Source organism: Manacus vitellinus, unplaced genomic scaffold, assembly GCF_001715985.3.
Source record: "Manacus vitellinus isolate BGI_N305 unplaced genomic scaffold, ASM171598v3 scaffold_4_pilon, whole genome shotgun sequence".
Taxonomy (NCBI): Eukaryota; Metazoa; Chordata; class Aves; order Passeriformes; family Pipridae; genus Manacus; species Manacus vitellinus.
The window spans coordinates 16193223-16219218 of record NW_021940604.1 but is presented as its reverse complement, the minus strand read 5'-3'; the positions used below and the strand labels follow the sequence as shown (position 1 = coordinate 16219218).

At 37.7% G+C, this 25996-nt stretch overlaps 1 long non-coding RNA gene across 2 annotated transcripts in view; it reads right to left on the bottom strand.

Moving 5' to 3' along the window:
• The window catches only part of LOC108640670, a 49710-nt gene that overhangs the window by 18221 nt on the left and 5493 nt on the right, over positions 1-25996 (bottom strand). Inside the window, exons 2-4 of one of the 2 annotated variants that reach the window (XR_001921361.2) lie at positions 9962-10021; positions 9097-9132; positions 5771-5824 (exon numbers count right to left, since the gene is read on the bottom strand). This is a non-coding gene — a long non-coding RNA (uncharacterized LOC108640670). The remainder of the gene's footprint in view (positions 1-5770; positions 5825-9096; positions 9133-9961; positions 10022-25996) is intronic. The other variant, XR_001921362.2, reaches the window with a different exon arrangement.

Below are 25996 nucleotides of genomic sequence, written 5' to 3'. Positions count from 1 at the left end.
ATCTTTATCATCCTTAAACAGAGAATACTGTAAGGAAAGTATAAATACCAAGCTATGAGACTGGGCTTTTCAACATCTTAGTAAAAGTCACAAAAATAACATGGATTTCAGGACATTTACTCAAAAATAATTGAGAAAATTGGTGAATAAAAACTGGATTTCAGATGAGAAAGCTTAGTGTAAAATAAGCTATTCATGCTCCATTTAAATAAATCCTATAATTAAAGAATTCAAGGTTGTAAAGTAAAATCTTCTAACATCAGAAAATTCTTCTGCTTTCAGGGCATCTGTTGTGACATGTCAATAATTCATTTTTCCTTTCCTATTCAGAGTTAGATGAATTCAGAGTTCAGCTTACATAATCATGTGAACCATTTAAGACATCCTGTTCTGTAATATTTTCTCAGACTTGAGCTGGGATGAAAATGTCAATGGGTTGGAATGATTTGTGGAATACATCTCCATCCACATAATAGATTCCTGCAGATATTAAGAAGTGGCTGAGTGATGGACTACTGCAATAGCAGCAAGGTTTTAGCTGCTGAGGGTACAGTGCATTCCTGACAGATCAGGAGCAGAGTCAGCTGTAAGGCTTCACTAAAGCCCAGTGGAAGCACCGTAGGACAAACAGGTGAGAACCAAGACCCAGGTTCTCCTATCCTTTGGCAGGTTGCCGGTGACTGAAACCAGATAATTCCCAACTGCTGTGCAAAAAACAGGCAAGACTGGAACTATCCATTTAAAACCAAAAAGAAAATTAGTAAGTCAGAGAAGATATGATGTTTAACTTCCCAAACAATTAAGGTGGGAAAGAGGAAGAGTTATGTTAATATGGACTGAAAAAAAAAAAAAAAAAGCCTTGATGATGCAAAAGACCTACAGAATGATCCTGGACCTAAATCCAAGGACCCCAAGCAGCAGGATTAATGCAGGTAGGGTTTCATTATTTTGTTTACTGCTGCATAAGCACCTGTTAAGTGTATTTATTTTATAAAGAAATAAACTGCAAAGCCTGTCCTTATGCCATCAATAAGTTACCTCTAATATTTGGTCCTCAGGAGTTAGATTGTAAACCTGGAATATAAACCCTGAGAATGGCTGTTCTTATGTTATGAAAAGACTGAGAGGGTTAACTTCAGGGACCAGAAAACTGAACAGACTACTGCAGCTTCCAGAATAATTTTCTTTGTAACACCTGCATGACAGAAATATGTGCAGAGATGTTCTAACCAGGTGCAGTGGCTGCTTATAGAGAGAAATTTCAGGGCACATAGAGGCACTATGTAACATAAGAGCCCAAGGAGAATGTGGGATGGCAAACCTACTAGGGCCATGTCCATACACTGTGAGAGAGACAGAGAAATAAACTATTCATCCTCTTTTCCTCTTTCCAAAAGTACTTACAGGGGGTGTGTAACATAAAATTATACTGGTTTTTGAAGTCTCTCCTCTTTTACTGACTACACAAGAAGATACGTGTAGTCACATAAGGTGAGAATAGGTAGGTCGATGGATGATGCAGAGGGTGTGGTGCTGTGAGTAAAATAAATCCCAAGATGTGTGACTTGAGAGAGTTACCTGTCTGAGAAACCTGAAAAGCAATCCATTATAATTTTGCCCGTTCCACTGTGTTGATAAATTATTCAATAGACATGCTGAATTTTATTAATTTTTTGTAACATTTTCATGGTTTTAGCATTCTTCCTATGTACTTCTGTCCTATAAGTGATCATTAAAAGACAACCAATTAAAAGACAATCCAGTTCCTTAATAAACCTCTTCAACATTTCAAAGCACATCTACTGTCCCATAAACTTTTGTTATTTCTTCCTTTTTATGTAGAATAGCACTGGTTATACACTATGGAAATAGCTTTCCTGCTGCTATTTTAGTTGCATTGTTTACCTTGAACCAAGAAATAAAATAATTTCTCTGCTAAGTAAATACTGCCCATTACCACTAGAACCAGTGGTTCTTCCTGCATTAGGTAGGGTGATCTGAACCTCTTCAACACATCCTCTGACGAGGTTTTTCATTATAGTCTGCATTCTAATATTCTGTACTTATACCATGAAGGCATTTCCTGTATAATTTTCTATATAATGTTCTCTTTCTGCTTCTTACCAACAGTGGAATGATCAAAGGCATGATAAATTAATAATAATTCTAGCACAACTGGTAGTCAGTTTGAGAGATTGGATGCAGCTGACATCTGAGCACTCAAATTTAGCTATTGCCTGTCACATTTATTTTATTCTTTCTGGATCCAAACTAAATTTCATTGATTTTCAAGGGAGAAATTGTGCTCAAAAAGAGATTTTTGTTATGAACTCAAAGGGAGAAAAGAATAAGATTTTTTTTTTTTGCATGTATGAGGAGAGGAAGATGGGGAAAATCAGGCATTAAAACCCCGTAATTAGGCAGTTAAGTGACAGTACAAAATCTGTTAAACATACTGTAAAATTAAATTAAAAATTTCAAGACCATTCCAGGGAAATTCTAAACTGCAATTAGGATTTAATTTTTGCAATGTTGAAAGGAGTTAGAACTGATTTTTAAATCAGGCAAATCATCAGGGGGAAAGCTATCACTGGTTCTTATAGAAGGTGCATGAGTCTTGCCTATGATATTAGGTTATCCCGTAAGATGGAGTCACAGATGAGCTGTTCTCAACCCTCACCCCAGTTAAGGGAGTGCCTGAGGCTCAGTGGCACCAAGGCTCCTTGCTGCCTACTGGGGAACACACTCACCCTCCTGCTAGTTTAGCTGCAAATGCTCTCTGCATGGTTTGAGCCTGTGCCCTGTCCTGCACCGCCATGTGCTTGCTTTCCTTACCATGACAAAACAAACCCAGAAAATTTACCAAGATGAGGTGTGGTGACTCTGTGCCCCACCGCTGACAGCTGGACCACTGACCCAGTAGAATTAGCTATAGCTGTGAGGCATGATAAGTGTTGAGGTGTGGGAATTTTTTCCAGGTGAGCCTCCACAGGGATGAGAGGGAGAGGATTTTCCCTCCCCGTCCTGACAAAGGATGAGGCAGCTGCTCACCACCTACACCCCTGGCTCTGAGAAACCCTTCAGAGAACCTGCTGGGCCCAGCACACACAGAGTGCCTGAGGAAAACCCGTGAAAGAAACGTGCACCTGTCCTCAAGGAAAAAGGGTAGACAGATATCTTGTAAGGGTAGGTCATGCTCAGACCTGTCCTGCCTGGCAAAATTCAGGAGACAAGGCACTGTGGAGAAAGAAGAGAAAATGGCAGCAGGGTTTGGGATGGGGACAGCATGTGACAGAGTAACTGAAGAAGACTGGTGTAATGAAATATCTTCAACTCTGATTTCTTCCTTCAGAACATTTGCATACACCTATGAAACAATTCTGCTCTACAGCCAAATACTGGCCTCTCCAGCCCAGTTTCTGATGGTTGCCAAAGAGGTAATTTTTTCCAGTTAGAGAAAACTGGAAATATTTGAACGTATCCACTTTCAAAATCATGTAATGGAAATTCATTAAGGCTGATTTCCTAGAGCGGTTGTCACCTTCCAGATATGGAAGTTCTCATAGACTTCCAAACTCCATATTCATTTCTGTTGCTTTCTCTGTATAAATATATGGAGATAAAAATAGTGCATATTGAATTAGGCAGGGATTTCTTCACCAGTGACATTATGATCAGGAACATATGTGATGTAGGTGCACCGTAAGATGACCAGCTGTGCTGTCAGTCTGTTCAGTCTGTTAAGAGGAGTAAACCTTCAGCTTTAGGCATTCTTGGGTACAGATTGTGATGTAATAAGATATGAGGAAGAAAATGAAATATGAAATTGGATAATGTATTTAATTTACTGTGCTAATAGGCAACAGTCTACTTACAATGTTTCCAAACAAGCATATTTAATATTTTGCTATGGTGAGTTATTCTGGTGGTAAATTAGTTTTCAGAGAACTAGAGGGGAAGCAAAAATGTAGAAGTCAGAGCCTACTGCTCTTTATTGCTTTTAAGGTAAACTAAATAATTAGAAATGTGTCAGAACAAAGTTATTTTATTTTTCCATAAGAAGCCAGTTTTCCCCCTTTCTTTGTCTTAAGCAGATTACTGTCATCACCATTCATGCCAACAAGCAGACTCATTGGAATATTTTTCAAAAATGAACACAAATATTGGAAGCAAGCAGGTGGAATGAATTAATTATAAGTATATGGTTCTAACATAATGGTTCAAACATCTAAGGGTCTAGCTATACAACTGGGGGAACAAAGCTGCTTTAAGAAATTATCAGTTACATGGATATAAATGTGTGTGGAGCCAGACTCAATGCCCTGTCACACACACATTTCTGGGATAGTTTTTAGCTGTAAGGGATGGCAATGGTGTGATTTACGCTGTTTTCCCAGTTGTGTTAGCACAAGTGAACATGGTGGCAAACACAGAAGGCAGGGATGGGGAGCATTGGCAGGGAAATGGTGCTTCTTAGGCCAGCTTCACACAGTATATCCTACAGCTGAGCAATAGCCTGCATCAACTGTGAGTCCAGACTACATGTCCTTTGTTGGTAGAGGCAACTGAAGGTGCTCCTGGTTTGCACTGATCCCTGACCAACTCCCAATCACCCCTACTGGTGCAAGTCATTATTCTCTCTTTCATCAGAACAGATCTCTGAGATAGACTACAGACATGCTCTGAATTTTACAAAGAGAGCCAGAAAATAATCTTAAAGAAAGGAAAAAAAAAGGAAATAAAAAGATCCCAAATCTGTACAGTGGGATTAGCTGGAGGCAAGAAGCAGCAGAAGTGTGGGCTGGCCTCTCCTGCAATACCAGCACCAGAAACAGCTCAATAGCACAGAGCCTGGTGCAGTGTTGGCTGCCCTGCTTTGGGCTAGGATAATATTATAGTTTTATACTGACCACACTTTCACATGGGGATTTCCTGAGCATTTTTTTGATAATCAATATAAAATGTAGTCAAACTACAAATATAATAAATATTCAGATTGTTATTAATTATATTAGGTTTTATTTAATTAAGCAGAAATGAGATGTGGCTTTTTTGAAGATGGCTCTGAAGCAGATGAGATCAGAAATAAAAAAAAAGTAGTAGATTTTTACAATCCAATCTAAATTCAGGTAGGAATTTATGACATTATTTTATTGAAAAAAGTTTGCTTGTCTTTTCAGTGCATGTTTATTATTATTATCAAAAAGCTGCATTTTGAAAACCTACTGCGAGAGCAGCACTTTGAAAAATCAGATCTTCTTCTTAAAGGGCTGGAATATAGCTTCGCAAGGAAAGTAATTTCTGTAAATATTGCTTTTAAAATCAGTCTTTACATTCAGATTATTTTTTTTTTAATATCAAGACCTACAGAATGACCTAATAGTTAGGACCCAATAGTTGGCCCCCCTTTGGAGGCCCAAATTAATAGATCCTTTAAGAAGTGCTTGCAAATAGGCAGTTATTTCACTAACAGACGATTACCTGTAAAATAAGTCTATTGAAACTTTTATTCAATATTCCTGCAACCTTACGGTTGACATGGGAAGACAAAAAGTAAATATAATGTCATAAATCAGTGCTAAATATTTTTGTTCTTAGCAAAAATTTAATGTACAAATTATCACAATAATTTAGAGGAAACAGATTAAAAAAACCCCAAACCCAAAACCAAACAGTGGCTTTTGTGCAATCCAGCAGATGGTGCTATGATGCAATAAACTAGTTCAAGAGTATAAGAAATGCATTGTATGAGAACATTTTTCTCCTTTACCTGGTGCTGCTGCTTTTTTGATAGCTGGATTGGCTGCAGGAGCTTTTGCTGGCTCTTAAAAAAAAAAACAACAAACAAAGAAACAAAGAAACAACAAATTAAACCAATTATTACAAAGTATTATATAATAAAAAACCCATAGAAATCTGAGGAAAGGCCTCCAATGAGGTACAACCTGTAGCAATTTTTTCCCTGAAGAATTAAACAAAGAGATTACCCAAAGGGAGAGGAGCTGAGTTGTCTTCAATAAACTCAAGGGTAACAATAAAATAACCTTACAAGCTGAAGGGCTAGTAAGCTCTGGCTGTTAGGCACTGAATCACTTATTTTAGCTTTTTCTGCCTAGTAATTCAATATCTATTGGCAAAGCAGAGGAAAGGAGGTATGTAGGGGTTCCAGCATGGCCTTGCCCCTCAGGGAGCATGTATGTGCTGGGCATCTCTGCATTTGATCTTGCAGCTATGAGAGCAGAAGGTCCCGAACTAGCCTACATCAGGTATTGACGATTCACTCCTGTGAATTCAGCAGTGGTGTTTCAGGGGATCTCACAGCCATTCAGTGCCATCCTTTCCCCTAATCTGAATCTCTCCCTGGTTAGAAAAGGTGAAATTGGGCTACTTCTGCAAAGTACATCCACAGACTTGGCTCTCCATCCTGAGGAATGGAGGAGCATTAGGAGAAGATCTCCGTGTTTGATCCTGCACTTGAAAGAGCAACAACGGTATTCTCCTAGCACAGAAACAGGCCCTCACAGGCCATTAAACTGTAATTCTGTTCCTGGTCTTTTAAGTCCACTTGCAGTATATTTTAGTGCACTTGCACTATACTTTCTTTGCTGGTAGAACATGTCCTTGCAGAATGAAGATCCAAGTGATGAAGGGTATGTACATTCCCCAAGCGGATTTGGGGAATCTCAGCCCTAGATAGAAGAATCTAAGTAGTTTACTAGATTTATTTACTCTTCACTAGTGTTTAGTTAATTGCTTTTGCTCTCAGGAACTAACAAAACAGACTGTACTTAAACCACAATAATTCAATGAATATCAATAAGGAAAACTCCACCAACTGTCATAAAGGATTTTGTGTATCAACTAGAAGGTCCTATAAATTAAAAATCACATTTCAGTATTTTGAGAGGAAATAACTAATGATTTTAATCACAAGCTGAATTACAGATTGTCAAAAAAATGTTAGTTAATCTTCACATCTGCCATTGTGTTATTGCAAAGAAAAAAAACATGGCTAAATCAGGAATGTAATCTTGAGTTCTTCCCTCCAGTCTTTTGAGAAGTTCATAAAAGATGCATAGACTGTCTTGCGAAACAGAATGAAAACAAAATATACTTTGCATGTGTGGTATTGTTTTGTTTACATCCATTTAAAACCCCACAGCAGATAATTATATTCTAACTTAGTTATTATCACAGCATTGTAATTACTTGGGGTGCTCACACCTCCTTCAGGGAAATATGTAGAAGACCTTGAAGAAGAATGTACTTAGTATTACTTTCCTAAGTGCCAGTTCTGGCAGAAATAAGAGATCCAACTTTCATGTTCTACAAGTGTCAAGTTGGATTCAATACAAAATTACAGGACTCTTGCAAGTCCCTTCTGAGCTCTGAGCTAGAGCATGGTGGACAGTGAGACTTTTTTTTTACTTTTTGTTCTTAACATCCATGAAAAGAAACTAGGTTAGGACCCTTTTTATTCTACAAAGATTTTTCTTTTCATTAAAATATTTAATTTCTGAGCAACTGAAATAATTATAGTTGAGAAAAAATAAAATTAAGGGTATGTTTTGTCAGAAATTTCTTTATTTAATTTTTAAATAAATTTTCAGTAGCATTGAAACAAAACTAACCAATGTTTTAATCTTTCTTTTGCAAGCATACACTTTTCAGTTTGTAATTCACAAATTATTTAAGTGCTAATGACTCTACATATTTATGAACTAGTTTCAGCTGCAAATTTCATGGTGGAGCTGGGACTTTTTGCTGTGACAGCTGCTGTGGAATTCTGCCATGAAAAGTGTCATAAAATGGAAGGCACATCTAGTGTTCCTTAAAGTCCATCTAGTTCCAACTCCCTTGCCACTGACAGGGACACCTTCCACTAGACCAAATTGCTCCAAGCCCCATCCAGCCTGGCCTTGAACATTTCTAGGGATGGGGCATCTACAATCCCTCTGGGCAACCTGTTTCAGTGCCTCACAGCAGGATACAATAGAGATACACGGAGATACACAGTAGAGAGTTTGTTCCTAATATCTAATCAAAACCTTCCCTCTTTCAGTTTAAAGTCAATACCCCTTGTCCCATCACTGCATACCTTTGTGAAAAGTCCCTCTCCAGCTCTCCTGTAGGTCCTCTTTGGGGGCCCAAATAATTAGATCCTTTAAGACCCACTTGCAAACTGGAAGTTATTTCACTAACAGACCATTACTTGTAAAATAAGTCTATTGAAATTTTTATTCAATATTCCTGCAACATTTGAGTAAGAAGCAAATGTATAAGCTTTCCTTGATTGCCAAAAGAAATCTTTTAATAAATTGCTCCAAAACCGAGGATGTCAGGAGATTAATCTGCCATTCATGTCACGAAAGATCATAAATGGAAAGTCAGTGCATTCTTTAATCATGAATTTGAATGAGATTTTGAAGCCCCATAGTTTTTCTATATTTTTCCTATATACTATACTTTCAGAACAGAGAGCTGAGCAGATGAAGTCTTACCAGAGAAACTGTCTTACTATCCTTACTGTGTTGAGGTATTGATGCTTGCAAATTTGTAGAAAAGGAAGACGTAAGTGTTCCTCTGTTAATGATACCACATTCTCGGAACATTTTGTGGTTATTTTTTCAGAAGAGCCCAGCTCCCATCTCTCTTCAGAAGTCTCTGTGTTGGAATCAGAAGTAACTAGATAGGCAGGGCCCTTGTACATTTGTGAAGATAAATTTGGTGGTCCCCAGCATGTTGAACTCTCAGCCTTCTCAGCTCATTTATGAAAATTGCTGCCACTGAGAGCACATTTTGCTGACACTTCAATTTGACATTTCCTTTCCTAGGAAACTTTTGTTTTTTAAGACAGTGATAAGGAAGAGGGGAAGGCAAAACTGTCAGTCACAAAAAAGAGTGTGGAATTAAAAGTAAGACAAGAATGTATTTAGAAAATAAGAGACACATGAAATCTAAACATATCATTTTTCAATTATAAATGGTGTAGCTGCTTTCTTTGCATTTTCAACAATTCAATAACTATTATTTTTGGATTATTGAAATGTACTCTTTGAAACTGCATGGCATATAAAAGAGATAGTAGTTTCTTACTTTTGAGTTCTTTGGACACAGCAGCTTCTTTTTTATCTGTAAGATAAAAAAAAAAAACAAACCAAAACCACATATGCATGAAACATAGAAAGGATATAAATAGATAGAAAACTACAGTGTGTACTTTAGAGGTGAAACAGCTTATTTGCTGCAAAGTGCATCTGATGATACAGTGCCTCAATTCAGTTCCGTTTCTTTCATGGTACAGTTACACTAATTTAACCCTAAGTGTAAATACAAAAAAATCTGTGTGAGCATGAACAGTTTTGTTTAATTTCTGTATTGTAATCCCTGAAATTTGACATGTGGTTGAGTTATCGTGGTTTGTGTGTACTGGCTGAGCTATAGTTACTCACCATGTGCACATTGTCAAGATGCATAAATGCAAGGGAAGATGAGCTAGGAGCCTAAGTATAGAGATATAATGAAAGGTACTCTCTTCTTAAAGATCTTACAATCATGCAACTTAGACCTAGTTTAGAAGACTTCCTACCTAACACCTTTGGAACCTGGAGAAACTCAGCCAGTCCTACATATGGACCAGGCAAATTTAGGCAAAATCTGTCCCCGGTTGATTTAAATAAAATTTAAATGACTTAGCTATATCAAAATGCAGCATGGTCAGGAAGTCTACCAGAAAGACTTAACTAGGCTGTTCAGTCTCTCTTCACTTAAGGTAGCATTTTTGTGCCAATTTTTGTAGGACTTTTTTCTGATGGCTGAGAGATTTGGAATCTTTATTAAGGAGATATAGGTGGGCAGAAATACTCAGTGATAGCTTCTTCTCTATAATTCTTGCTACCTCAGGGCTTTTAAATGGATACAAAAATCATCCATTTTTAGAAACATACTTGGAGTCTCATACCTTTTTCATTAGTCTCACTCTTACAACTAAGAGATCTTACAACTAAGGTTCATGGAGATCCTGTGAGACAGAAGCAAAGGGGTGCATAGAGCAGTGGTAGAAGTTACTCCCCCGGGTTACTATGAGGAAATTAACATCCTGTGTATAATCTATAGTGTGTGGAATAAAGGTAGAATAATGCTTATGTCCACAGCATATATGAAGGACAAATGAACTGCGCTCTTAAATACTAACACAGGAAATACTTCAGGGTAGAAACTGCCAAATTAAGTTGCCTGTAAACCCAAGACTATCCCATTACTGCTAAAAATATGAAGTTGTTTCAGTTTCTGTTGCTTCCTAAATTGCTATGAAGAAGTTGATATGAGATAAGGTAATGCAAATGACTACCAAGTAGTCTAATAAAAAAATCTTGAAAAATTTGGAGGAAAATACATTTCTACTTGGGCGAGACGCTGCTCTGAACTGAATGTTTCTAGGTTAATCCTCTGCTTCCCCTAACTCTCTGTGAAAGCATGTTTTGCAGGCATAACTTCAAAGTATGATAATTACCACATTTAGATGAAATTAACCATGAGGCAGCTTTTAGCCATGTTATCTGGCTGAGGAGCCTATTGAAGCCTTCAAGAAGCGCCTATTAGTTGCCAGATATGGAAATTTTGAAAGGTATATATTGCAGTGATATGAATCATTTATCAAAATAATCTTCTATTGCTGGAGGTTATAAAAAATAAATAAATTGACAGCATCATTTACAATAAGAGACTGGATCTAAATAAAGCCCTCAGGTTCTTTATTTCCTTTTTTCATATAAGTTATCATTTATTAGGACAATGTACTTCCATATATTTTAAAACCATAATTTATGTTCAAAGAATCAACATGTTTTCCCATCATCTGAAATACATAACCTATAGTAAATTCTGAGTAAAAAGCTGGACAATTTTTTCCAGTAAGAAAATCTTATAATTTGGGGGGTTTGGTGTATTTTTGTTTTGTTTTTAAAGTGAAGAAAAATTAACAAAACCTGATTCCATTCACACATATTAATATGAAAATGTAAATATTTTTACTTTTATGACATTCTTTTCAAACCAAGGTGCCTAATATTTGATTTCTATAGCTATATTTAACCATCTAGGCTGCAATGATTAACAGAAAATTGTGTAGAGGAGGTTTTGTAGGATCTTGAATCACAGAGGTTCCTTTGAAGGTATATATCATTTACATCTACGCACTTCATACTCGACTGAAATAAATGACCCGGTTGCAAAGAAATGAACAACTGGTAGATCTTACAGAAGGAGGGAAAACTGCTCAGAACTTCTGAAGTTCCTAAATGTAGTTACCTGCTATAATGCAGCAATATCAGATAACTAAACAACTCAAAGGAAAACAATACCAAAAATGAAGTGAACAATGAGTTAATTTGTGCAATTTAAGACAATGAGCATTTTGTCTCATTCACTTTTGCTTTGCACAGGTCTAGGGTTTAACTTTTAAACTATGGGAGTGCGGTTGGAGAACGTAACTTATATTACATCAGGTTTTCATATTTATTATGTCTTTTTCTTAAAAACAACAGTAAACTCTCTGGCCTCTTGATGGATCTGCTTTTTCATGTTAGTTAAGAAGAGGTATTTCCAAAACAAATTAACTTATATTCAAACACTAGTATTGGACAACCTGTGAACATTATCCTAAACACATCAACCTAGAAATACCAATCAACCTAGAAAGTATAATCTTCAGACCTCTAGGTTATTTTCTCTTTAAAACTTTACATCTGAAGCCTGGTACAGGAAAGGCAAATGCATGACATGAGAATGATTATTATACTTCTCAGAAGCTATGTCATTTCATTAGGACCTGTATAACATGTGAACATCAGTCTGAGTGCTCTAGCAGCCTTGACCAGTAGTACAATCAAAAGCACTGTGGTTATCCTTCATATTGGTGACAGAACTATTTGATATCCAACAACAGGGCATGTATTTTATTTTCAAGAAAAGCCACATTTCTACAACAATGTAAAGCAATAAAAAGCCCAAACTTTTAGTAGACTTATAATAGAAGACAAGACTTCAAAATCTGATGCTTTCGATAATTTGGTGGCCAATTTGAAGCAGCCATTTTTTCAGAAGTTTTTGAGGACATGTTTGATATTAAGGTCTTCTTAAAGGTCTTATGTAAACCACACAAATACTGTGCAGTCCAAAGTTTTGGATACCTCTTAGAACCCTAGCCATTACTTTTTCTTGAAAGAACATGCAACAGACTTTAAAAGGTTAAGCACCATAGCTGACAAAATAATTTGTCAGCTGCGGAGTACTGTGAAGCACCCTTTTCATCTTACAGTTATTCTATCGAGGTGTTTAAAGGCAGTTGTATTCTAGTCTATATTATCAAAAAGCAATCATGTTTGTACAAGCTCTCCTCTTCTCAGGTGAATGAACAGGTTTTTCTTTTATTGACTCTTGCGAAAGACTAAAGTACAGCAATACTTAAAAATTATTTTATTAAAAACCACCAAATATTTAAACAAATATGATCTGACTTTGTTCTTATCTGTACAGGCTAAAAGGATCAATTTTGAATTCAAACTAAGAGTGAGCACAGATGTATCGCAGCAGAACAGCAAAGGAGTATTTTATTTTTTGCCTCTTTTTAGCACACAGCTCAATCTTTTCCTCAGGCCTTGTTCAAAATTCTTTTGAAGTAAACTAGCAGTACACAGTAAGTGCAAATGATATCTAAACTACACATGGGACAAGAAAAAAAATCTCTCCAAGCTTATATAGTGCCTTTCATGACAGTGAGTCCCTAGGAGGTTGGTAATAAGCTATTAGAAAAGAATGCCCCAGTACTCTGGTACAGAGTGTAGTTGTTTGAGTTTAAACAAACTTCCAAAATGGAATATTTCAAACACTACTCTGAAGTGAATTCCAGATCTGGGGTTCATGAAACTTTTACACCTGTTTTAGCAATAGATTTATAATACAGTGTACACTGTACATTTCATTACAGGAGATCTTTGGCAGCTCCATACAACCTATATTTTTGATATCTAAAAGAAAGTTATGGGAAATAAGTGGGTCTCAAATTGCACTCACTTGAAAAGCTTCTCTATGCCTTTCCTCCTAAAAATCTCTCAAACACATATAAGAGTATTAAAAATCTTAAATTAAAAGTATTATTCAGATAAGTGAATATTTCAGAGACAGTATAGTGATAGCTCAGATAATGATACACTGTTTAAAATAGCTGGCTAAAACCCCTCTTACTATTGGAAGCATTATCGTTTATGTTGTATATAAATCAACCTTTCTATTTGGAAGCTTCCCAAAGAACATGACAGTAATATCAAATTTATAAACAGAAATTCATTTCAACATCAGTGGGAAATCACAGTATCCAAACTGAATGGTAGCTAACATCCTAATCAAACATAGTGTAACCCAATAGATTCCTCCACAGATGATCTGGACTAAGTACCAACACCTTGGAGAATTACTAGATGCCTCTGAAAGACATGATTTACTGAATCAAAAACTAAAGAGAAATTTAAGATATTAAGCAGTTATGAAAGGAGAAATTCTCGCCCTAAGCCTCAGCTAACACTTTTTTACTTTCTCTGTCTTTAATTGATGATCACATACTAGGATGGACTTAATCAAACACCACTGACTGGCTAATGGTCTATATGTACTCACAGAAAATAAGTTGTGCAATGAAGATGCCTCACACAATGTGACCATAGCTCTCAAAGAAGAATGTTCCTAATAAGACACACAAATCTTGCATCATTGCTTGGCTCTTACTGTTTATTTTGCCTCAGGTATTCAATTCATCTTGTGATTAAAAGTGGGAGAACAAAAAGAGAGGAGGGAAGAAAAATGAACAGAAAGCTCAAGAATCAGAGAGAATTGTGTTGAAAACAAAAATAGTATTTTCCAATGTCTTGGAACCAAAATTGTGTTGATTTTCCAGAAAAAAAAAAAAAAAGAAAAAAGGCTCGTGGCTGTCATTATTGACCAAAGCACAATCGAGTACCAGCTTTGGGAGCTTGGTTCTGGCTTTCCAAGTGCAATACAATAGCAGAGCTTTTATGACACCACACCTTACAAGTATGACAGCTAATGTTCTCCTTACTGCCCTGGGTAAGAGTTCAAAAAAGTAGAAATAAAAACCATAGCAGGTGGCACCTGATGTCTGAGAACTTCCATCATGTGAATGGAAAACATAATTAAAGTAGCCTAGAGACCAGTCTCACTACAGCCTGTTCCCAAGCTAGAAGATGTACCAGAATTTACAAATAATTTATTAAGTAACAAGATTTGCTCTTAATGTGATTTACAGTGCTAAAAGAGGAAGACACCCCAGATAGCTGAGCATTTTGAAAAATAAGATGCTGTTGAGCACATAGTAATTAAAAAAGCATTCTCAAACTTCCTACTAAAATATGTTGTGTTCTAACATTTCTGGTTTTCATTTACTTGGAGTTATTAAAACTGCTTTTCACAATACAGCATTGATTTCAACTAATATTACAACAATTCTGAGAAGTGTTCAATTCTGAACTGTCTTTAAGAATTTCTTACCCAGTTGCTTTTTAATTTACATTATTTTTGATAATTTTACACTAATTTCATGGCATTACTGAAATTATTTTCACCTTACCTCATCTAAAAGTTTTTGGGAGTATTTTCTTTATTTTGATTTCAATAATTTCCAAAACAGATGCTCACATATAGGTATGTTTTCTCAGAATATCTACCCATTTTGTTGTAATGTCTCCATTATACAATAAAGATTTTAAAAATTCCATATTACATAGAATTAAAGTAGTATTGTTTCTTCAGTGGAATTAAAATCTAGGAAGGCTCTATCAAAGCTGCTTATACTAATGTAAGATTAAATTTTTAACATACTTCCCCAAAACCCTAAAATTTGATGTTGGCATAAAAGAACTGTTTAGAAATATCAACATTTCTCCCACATGCAAAGTTCTGTGTTTGGACCAACACTTGATTTTGTTCCCTATCTTAATCACTGAGCATGGTATTGCCATATGCTCTGTGACAACTATTGACAAGAACTCCTCTTGTCTTTCCAAAATATAATTTCTTGGTGAGTCTATGAAGGGCACTTCACTGTACCAATGAGACTGAAGATATGCACAAGGGAAAGCAAAGTACTGCTGCTTCAGAGCTGTTCCTGACCCACTTGGCTATAGCAGTAAACTCTCTGAACAAAGTTTAAATAATTTCCTTTGAGAATAACTTGGGAATAACAGTGAAATTTATTGGCAGGGGCCAGCAAGCCTTGAATCCTAGACTTCAGGTTTTGCATTTAAATCTCTAGTCTGCAGAGATTTCCCCATATGAAATGAGGAGAAACTGCAGATAATGTTATTATAGCTGGGTAAAATGGGCGGATGAGAGCTTCTGGAAGTTAAAATCAAATTTCCCAAGCAACATGAGACTGGACTATAAGAAAGAATTCTTAAATGTACTGATAACCTATGTGGCATATAAAGTAGTTTGAATAACGTAGGACTATGAAAAAGAGTTAATTAACTATCATTTCTCTGTTGTTGATTACCATAGAAAACTGGTGATAGTACTCTAAAATTTTGACAGATCATTTTCCATTGAAGCAGGAAAAATTAAACCCTTCAATCCATTCTCCGTGAAGGGTGTCTTCTCACCTCATCATCACCTCTATTTCCTCCCCATTCACAGTAACAGGCTTTTTGAAACTTCTATAGTGTGTCCAAGTCCCTTCTGATTAACCCTTGTGTGTGTTGCTTCTCCTGTGTGCTATCTCCTTGCAACATCCTGTCTATCATCTATCACCATTTACAAATCAGCTCTATATTCTGCAGAGGCAACGAGTGCCTGCAAACCCTGAACAGCAGAGCATCAGAGGCAGGTAGCAGCTTAAAGCTCATTGAGATTTCCAGTAAGTGGTGTGGCAATGCACATGGGTGAAATACTAAATGTTACGTCAAGCAGACTTCCCAAGATCATTAAAAAGTTCACTTGATAGAGTAAAAGATAAAGCAAGTAGAGGAGGGATGTGGGCCAACAAGTGATTCAGTTACAGTAAAAAACAGTCTGCACTTTGGGAACTTTCAACTGTACCAGTTATTCATGGTTCCACTAATTGGTGATTTCTCCTTTCTACTTTGTACTTGCTGGAATGCATTCAGTCTTCCCCTCCACAACCACAGAACAGGTGGAAACATGTTCATGTCCACGTTAAATGCTTGCTCATGTCTGAACAGTATCCTAGCTTGTATCAGAACTCCTGCGGCCAGGGCTAGGGTAGTAATCATCCCCCTGTACTCAGCACTAGTGAGGCTGCAACTCAAATCCTCTGTTCAGTTTTGGACCTCTCACTGCAAGAAAGATATTGAGATGCTGGAGTGTGTCCATAGAAGGGCAATAGGGTTAGTGAAGGGTCTGGAGCACAAGTCACATGAAGGGCAACTAAGGGTGCTGAGGTTGCTTAGCTTGGAGAAAAGGAGGCTTGGGAGTTGGGGGTTGGGGGAGACCTTATTACTCTCTACTACAACCTGAAAGGTTGCAGCAAGATGGATGTCAATCTCTTCTCCCAGAAAACAAGCAATAGGACAAGAAGAAATGGCCTTAAGCTGTGCCAGGGGAGGTTCAGATTTGATATTAGGAAAAAATTCTTCACAAAAAGGGTGATCAAGCACTGGAAGAGGATTCCCGACAAAATGGTTGAGTCATCATCCCTGGAGGCATTGAAAGAAGTGTTCACGTGGCACTTGGAGACATTGTTTAGTGGTGGAGTTGGCAGTGCTGGGTTTAAGGTTGGACTCAATGTTCTTAAAGGTGTTTTGCAACCTGAAAGAATCTATGTTTCTATGTTCCATTTCCTTCTGTATTCATCAGACGTGGTTTAAAAAAGTAAAACTTCTGGAGCATGAGATCAGAGTCATCCACACACAGGAAGCTCTAAGTGCAGTTAATTACAGAAACTGCAGTCATTTAGGGAAAAGGTAATGATTTTTTACATAGCAAATGTGAGTAATAACATTACTTCCTAAAATTTAGGAATCAGATACTTTCCTGGAATAAACTGTCATTTGAATTACTGCAAATATTATAAAACCAGAAAATTTTCTTCAGCATTTTTTATCTTTTCTTGAAACAGCATGGGGGGTAGACTCTCTAATTTTTTCTTAATAAAGCTCATCACCAATGCTTTTTGAAGGATTCAGAGGAGAAGTCTGGGGTTTTTTTGCATTCAGACTAGGCTTTTTTAAGTGTCTGTCTGCTATGCATCCTTGTGATACTTTCTGTACTTCTCAACATATTTCCATTTCTTTCTTTCTCTTTGATAGATAGATGTACAGATGGCATCTATAGACATTATCAATAGGATAAAGATATTTTTCATATTTCTGAACACAGATGCAGTCAACATTCTCACTCTGATGAAAAGGAGATCTTAAATAATGAAATGTCTGTTCGTTCATCTTTATAGATGACACACTACTCTAATTACACTCTCATAAGTGAAGCAGAATCTATGAGAAAGGAACCTCATGCAGAAGACATGGCAATCAAGCTAAAAATCAATGCTTTTATAGCCACAGTAATGTAAGGCTCTTCTGTTAAAGAAGATTTGCCTGTTCTATTTTCCTAATCATTCAATTATACTCCATCCAACTTAGTCTCTCAGAGTTACATATAGCAAAGCCACAAAACTGGCTCTGCTTCTTGGAAAACATGTCAGGAGAGCAAACATGGACATTGGGAACATTTATTGAAAGGTTAAACAATTGTAACTGAGACTGAAGTGTAAAGGTTGCCCTGTTATAAGTCAGGAATACCTCTGATCTATGAATCTTTCTAGGGGAAAGGTACACAAGAGACTGAAGTATACTCTAAAATCAGTGACATGAATGTCTTTATCCAATAGGTGCTCATCAAAATTTGCTAAAGGTTTTTAAAGCTTCATTTCAAGGTCAAAGTAAAAATTTATTTTTCTTTTTAAGAGTAAAGCAAAAGAAAGGAAAGAAAATCAGTCTGATTCCAGACTCTGAGTATTCCTATTGACTGACTTTACCTGTGAGTCAAACCTTCAACTTGTCGATGGAGCAACAGCAGAAAATAGATAGCACTGCATAGCTATGCCATTTCAACCTGTCTGGTGCATCTGTGCATGGATGTTTAACACTGAATAATTATCCTAAATATCAGGCCTGCTGACTCAGATGCACATTTTATTCTGAGGACACAAAATTTTTCCTTCATTAAAAAGATTAACTTTGTGTTGTTTGAGGCATAGGCATATTCTAATCCTGTTATTTCTGGATGTGACTGGAAAAATAAACATTACATTAATCCCCAGACCAACATAAACAGAGTTGGAGTAACAAATTAGATTCTTTAATTAAAACTATGCCACCCAGCAGCTTGCACAGCACAGGTAGTTCATTCTACATATTTGAAAGACCAAAGGCAAACTGTTTATTTGGTTACCTGTGTGGACTTTAGATCGAATATGTATCACCTTCTAGCTTGATTATTTCTAGCATCACAACTCCTCAAAAAGTTCTTTGTGAGATTGACAATACAGTGTCAGAAGAAATTGCCTGTCAAACACTAAAATGACTCCTATGCTTTGCTCAAGGAAGATTTTCTTGCCAACTCATCAAAAAGTAAGTTAGTAGTATAAGCCCAAGCCTCCTCCCTTTTATCTGTATTTATTAAAGGGTTAAAATTTCTAATTCTTTGCCAGTCAGATCTAACAACATAATTCACAAATTACCTTTCTCACATCTCTCCCTACTTTGTGTAGTCAAACACAAAACACCAGATCTGGACTGAGCAATACTCAGCATAGCCTTGAAAGCACTCCAGCCGGAACCTGCTGTGTTTTCATCGGAGAGTTTTGTGCTCACTGGGAGAAAGGGAGGAGCCTTGAAACACCCATCCGAGAACAACAGTGAGTTCCGTGGGGGTGGACTGCTTTTCTTTTCCTCTTCTTCTGTTGGGGGAAGGGTCCCCATTTTTTTTTGGCTTTTCCCGTGATCCAAGACAACCTCCCCCCAGACCCCCGTGCGGTGACTGCCAGAGCCCAACAGCGTCCCCTGCAGCCACCACAGAGCACTGCAGGCTCTGCACCTCCAGTGATCCAACAGCGCCACTGCCAACTGTGATTAGAACTGTGCTGAAGGACAGAGAAGTACTCAGACTGTTTCTTGTGTTTGAAGGGGACTTTTTGGGTACAGGACTATTGTCTAGTTGGTTTTTTTGTGTTCTCTTACTGTCCTTGCCAACATACATATATCTTTTAATAAAGGGTTGTTATTTCTTCTTTTTTTTCCACACTTCCTTGATTAGAGCCCCTTAATTTTGAATTTACAATTGCTGAGAGAGGAGTTTGGTCTATCTCATGACTCATCCTCTTTAGCAAACATTCCAGTCTTGTCAAACTGAGACAATTTTGCAGTCAGATACTATCACTGGCAATCCTTGAACCTTAACCTTAACCTTATTAATAAAGATTAAAGATTCTGTAAACTGTTAATGTGAGTCCTTCACAGGTGCTAGCAGTTGCTGGAAGTGGGTAAAGGTGTGGAGACTCAGGAGGGGGTCTCTCTTTTTAGCATGTGACCCTGCACAAGTCGGTGAAACCTACCTCTGATCCGATGAACTGCTCAGTGTGGAGTTCCCATAATGGGACACTGACAGACTGGTCAGGCACAAGGGTCTCAGCTTTCCTGGGGCACTGACAAACTAATCCAACATTAGGGGTTTAAGAAAATCTCCTCTTTTCATGTGACAATGGACAAAGATGGGAAGGGAGATACAGTTTCCTCTAAAGCTGATACATAGTGAACAAAAGAGGAAATCAACCTTTCACTTAAGAGTCACCACATCAATTGCAATGAAGACAGTCTTAGACTGAGTCAGGTAAAGAAGAGATAAGGGGAAGACAGGAAAAGCTTATTTCTAAATCTTTCTCTCTTTGCATTTTGTCTAATTTCTAACTCTTGAACACTGAATCCTAATGATGTTCTGGAATGACACAACTGTTTGGTTTTGTTTTGGTATAAATAGTGTTACTATTCTTGGCTGAAGAACTCTTTAAACTCTGAAGAACTCTTTCAACACCATAGTGACCTTGCAGCCTCTGTGCGTTTTTACAAAAGCAGTTTGGGGGCTCAGTTCTCACAGAAAATCAATGGGAATTATGTGCCTGGCCTTCTGTGACGTGTTTGTAAATCCCACCTGGTACCATGCTACATTGACACATTTTGAAATCATATTGCTGATTACGATGATAATGGAGGACAGAATTCAAAGTCCACTGAGTGCTTTGAAGTTTCAGTGTATGACATATTCAAACTGCCTTTTGTCTTCTTTCAGGAAGAGACTCTCTTAATAGCCAGTCATATGGAGTCCATGGGAATTGCCTTTCTGCTGTGTTTGCATCTCTGCTGGATTTTTTGCCTTGTTGCTCACTGCAACCCTATTTTTATTCTTCTGTTTTTATCTGTTTGGGGAGACACAATTTGATTTTTACTAAATAGTCCTATCTGTCTTGATGATTTCTGGAAATTCAACTAGAAAAGCAGACTTTTAGATTTTCCATGGAAGACTAAATACCTAGAGGATGACTACCAGTCATGTGTTCAGAGTTGCATTCCTGCACTGACTCTTCACTGCATTCTCTTTTAGCTTATCGTGTATCTCTGAGGATACACCTCCATAATGCTCAAGGCTAGAACACACCATCAGGTTATCTAGTCTGACACTTTGCTGTCAGAGACTCCTATATTTCAGCTAGGCAACTTTTCAGGCTGATCTGTATCTTCCATTAGGTAAACAATCATCTTCTGCAGACACAAGGGAAAGCAATATCCACTCTGTGCTGTGGTAGTTTATCACTCTTAGTGTTAAGAACATGTACCTCATTTTCAGTTTGGATTCAGTCAGCTTCAGCTCCCAATCATTCATTCTTGTTTAACTCTCCCTTACTATATTAAAGGGAGCTATTGTAACCAGAATCCTTCTTTTTTTTTTCTACAAAGGTGCTTATTATCCACAATAACAAAGTCACCTCTTTCTGAAGAGGTGAATAGAGTAGTTTATTCTTCTGTGTGAAAAAATCCTTAATTTGTAAATAATTTGAGCGACTTTTTTCATTTTTTCCTCCAATTTGGACATGCAAGTTCAGTCTCTTCAGTGCACTGTACACACGTGATGTGTGGCCATGGTCAGTGTTTCCTGTTACAAGATTAGTAGTTTCATGGCTGTATGAAAAAATATCAACCTCAATTTACCATTACCTTGTCAGTTTTAAAGCTACTTTTCAGATATAAATGTAAGTGGCAATATAACTCATGAGGCAGTAGGGAATTGGGCCCTGAGGTTAGAAAGACTATATTTGGGTGTCACGAGAGAGCATAACTCAGAGTAATGGGATAAAATTAAGCAAGGGAAAATTTAGTCAGACTGGAATGAAGTACTTCTTAACTGTGAGATCTATTAGGTTGTAGAATAATCTTCTGTGGGAATTGATGGAGGCCTAGTTACTTCAGACATTTAGAACTAAACTTGTGAAAGCACTTAAAGATATTCTGTCAGGAATTATCCTGCATTGCCAGAAGGAAGGATCAGATGACCTAGTAGGTCATTTTCATCTCCAGTTTCTGTGATTTTTGTTGTACAAAGCCCCACAAACTGGCAATTTTTATCAAAGTCAAGAGATGCCACTAAACCCTGTGTCAGAGAAAAAAAGAGTGAATTACATCATTTGCTGGTAACTGTTCAGGAATCCTAATCCAGTATTTCTGTGGGCCAGTAAAAACTACCAGTTCTGAGGGCTGCATGCATAGTTTGTGTCTGAAAGAAGAAGCATCTACTAATGCAAAGTATCAAGGGAAACAGCAAGTGAGTTATGAATAGGATCTCAGAGAAGAGGAGTAGAAAAGAAAAAATCAGAATGGGCCTGACATGCCTAATAATGTCATGAACAAGTTATTAGTCAGGAATGGATCAGCCTGTAGTAGAGTAGATGAAACCTTAAGCTGCAGTCATCCAGATGGGAAAATTGGATGGTTTGTATAGGCTTTGATGTATGGGCATTGATTCATATAATTCATATTACCAATTGAAGTCATAATTAAGACAAAATCAAAACCAGGGTCTTTGCTAAGGGTTGAACAACAAGCCAAGTCATGATCTCTACAGAAATATGCTAGTGGACAATGAGTCTAGCAGAGAAAGCTGTCAAAAGAATACCAGTAAATAACACATTAGAGAAGGATCACACAGTTCTAAGCTCCATAAGTTGTTTTTCCTTGTTTTTTTGTGTGTGTGTGCTTTAAAGTGGTTTGTTCCTAAATTTGCTCTCAACTCATAACACACAGCACTCCCTTAATTATTGTTTTTATTCATTCGTCTGCATGAGGAATCACTAGGCAACTCATTGCTTATTATTTCTGTTGCTTAATTTTTGCATTTGTCTCTTCTCCTTATCTCTCTAAACCTACCTGCAAATAAAAACAACAGGTTCCTGTACTGGGTTTGGGTGGGATTTAGGAGGTAGTTTTCCTCATAGCAGACTGTATGGTGCTGTGGTTTGGATTTGTTGTTCAAATGTTGTTAACACATCAATGTTTTGGCTATTGTGCTGAACAGTGTTTGCACAGCACCAGAGCCTTCTCTTTTTCCCACTCTGCCTGCCCCTACTGGAGGCTGGGAAAAGGTCAGGAGGGGACACAGCTGAAATAAATTCACCAAAGATGTATTCCCTACCATATAATGTCAAGCTCAGCAATAGGAACTCAGGGTAGAGGAAGAACAGGGGAAGGGTGGCCTCTGCTCCAACTGGCTGGGCATTGGTCTGCTTGGCAAGGTGGTGATTGCCATTGCATCACTTGTTTTTTAACTCTTTCTTTCATTTATTAAGCTGTCTTTGTCTCTACCCATGAATCTTTTTTGCTCTTCCTATTCTCTTCCCATCCTGCTGGTGGGTGGGGAGTGAACGAGCAGCTGTGTGGGTGTTTAGCTGCTGGCCAGGATCAACCCAATATAGTGCCTTTTCCTCGTTAAAAAAAAAAAAAAAAAGGCAAAGAAACAGTCAGACAGGGTTCTACCTCTCAAAACTCTGTACCTTCTACATGCTGTAGCTGTCATTCTGAAAACAGGTCTGGCCAATCCAAAATACACGATAACACTTATATGTGCACCCAGTTCCTCATCAACACAGTTTTCACCTTTTCCTCATATTTTGTCTAATAAACTACAAGAAAATTTGTGAATAAACATTTTTTTTTCTGTACATGACCAACCACTTTCAAAATAGCTTAGGCTCTTTTGTTCTGTTTTCACAGTTCCATTTTGTCCCTGTAAGTAACCTAAATTGAGACAGCCTCTACATCTCACCGGCTATTGCAGATGTTATATCGGGGCTTCTTCCGAAAACACCCATCACTGACATCTGCTGACATCTATCACATTAGGGAACATGAGGCACATAGTAGTGCCAAAGCTGGGCTGCTTACAGCTGTTAGCCACTCAGCTGGAAATACTCTCTTGGCAGAGGGCAGGATAGAGTGAGGAATTTCAAACCCTGCTCTTGAGAGACAACAGAGACGTTTTCCTACAAATATATGCAAATACAACCCCTTTGCTCAGCTGAAAAATCTGAGATCAACATTTGAATCCCAGATTAAACATTCAATCCATTGCAGATGGATGATCCCAAAGCAGTTCAGGCACTGTGATGTGCACCTACTTCCCTAGATCAGTGGATTAGCCAACTATGTTTTTCTTCTGAGTTTTAACTTATGTTATAAGTTAATTTTTACTTTTCTGGCAGTAATACTGAAAGCATTTGCATTCCAAAATATTTCTTCTGAGAAGAATGTCACATTCAGATGACATTTTAACATATTTATAGCCATGAAAGCAGCAGGATAAGAAGTGCAGGGAGATAAGTAATAGGTTCATCATTTCATTGGAAAACTCTTTAAATAGCCTCATTTGAGAACAAACAACAAAAAAACCCCAGGCATATATAGGTTGAAAGAAAAAGATAATTTGCCACCAGGTGTCAGTAGTTGTTTTTTTATTATAATGAAAGGTTTAATATCAACATTGAAAAGGTAGCAGTTAAGCCAAGGAAGTCACAAAATTAAATGGATTTTTTAAATTGTTTTTCAGACCAGGAGTTTAAAAATGATCAAGGGAATTTGTCTTCCTGCCTCTATAAAGAACAATAACAAGACACTGTCGGTGTATAAATTTATCTTTTCCCTCCATTTTCTATTAAATCATTGGGGTTTTTTTTCAAATTACACTGTCCTTTAAAGAAAAGAAAGTAGAGTTGATGCAAATGCATCTGTGGTCAACTCATGCAAAAAGTCACTGGGACCTGGTAGGTCTTGTTTATTTTTGTTTTATCACCTCCACTCTGCTCTACCTATGTAGTACTAACATCCTTCCTCCAAAGTATGGTTAAAGATAGACCTTCCCCCCAGCTACTTGATCTCATTGTATGACAGGGTAGCAAGAATAGCCTGGTTAACCCGGTTCTGTGGCAGTCATGAGGTTCTGTTTTCAGCTTTTATGTTTAAGATTTACTTTTAGATTGTTTTCTTCATGGCTGCAGAGGGACTTCACTTGATTTTTACAGTGACATAATTAAATTGTACCTCAGCATTTGTAACTTTAAACATCCAGAGACTTTTCCTATTCAGGAGGCAAAGATTTACTCTGTATCTAAAGAGAAACATCACCACTCCCCTCCTCAGCTAACACTGACTGGTGTGAAACATATGACACGATGTCATGTGTCACAGATACATCTATACCATATTAATATCTTTATCAATGATCTGTATGAAGGGATCAAGTGCCCCCTCAGTCAATTTGCAGACACTACCAAGTTGGCCAGGAGTGGTGATCTGCTTGAGAATAGGAAGGCTCTGCAGAGGGATCTGGACAGGCTGGATCAATGGGCCAAGGCTGATGGTGTGAAGTTTAACAAGCCAAAGTGCCAGGTCCTGGGCTTGGGTCAAAAAAACCCCATGTAGCACTACAGGCCTGGGGAAGAATGTCTGGAAAGCTTCCTGGTGGAAAGGACCTGGGATTGCTGGTTGATAGTGGCTGAACATGAGCCAGGAGTGTGCCCAAGTGGTCAAGAAGACCAATGATACCCTGGTCTGTATCAGAAATAGTGTGGCCAACAGGACTAGAGAAGTGATTGCCCTTCTGTACTTGGTGCTGGTGACGTGACACCTTGAAACCTTTGTTCAGTTTTGGGTCCCTCAGTGCAAGAAAATCATTGAGGTGCTGGAGTGTGTCCAGAGAAGGCCAATGGAGCTGGTGAAGGGGATGGAACAAAAGTTTTATAAGAAGCAACAGAGAGAGCTGGAGTTGTTTAGTCTGAAGAAAAGCAGGCTCAAGGGGGACCTTATCACCCTCTACAAATAGAAAGGAGTTATCTCTTTTTCCAGATAACAAGCAACAGGGTGAGAGGAAACAGTCTCAAGTTGCACTGGGCTGAGGGATATAAAAATTTCTTCACTGAAAGGGTGGTCAAACATTGGAGCAGGCTGCCCAGGGAAGTGGTTGAGTCACCAAACCTGAGTATTTAAAAGGTATTTAAAAGATATTTAGATCATAAAATCATAGAATCATAGAATCAGCTGGGTTGGAAGGGACCTCCAAGATCATCAAGTCCAACCCTTGATCCAACACTGCCGTGGTTACTAGACCATGGCACTAAATGTCACATCCAGTCTCATCTTAAAAACCGCCAGGGACAGTGAATCCACCACTTCCCTGGGCAGCCCCTTCCAATGCCCGATTACCCTTTCTGTAAAGAATTTCTTCCTAATATCTAACCTAAACCTCCTCTAGAACAGCTTAAGACCATGCTCTCTTCTCTTACTGATAGTTGCCTGGGAGAAGAGACCAACCCCCACCTGGCTACAACCTCCTTTCAGGGAGTTGTAGAGAGTGATGAGGTCTCCCCTGA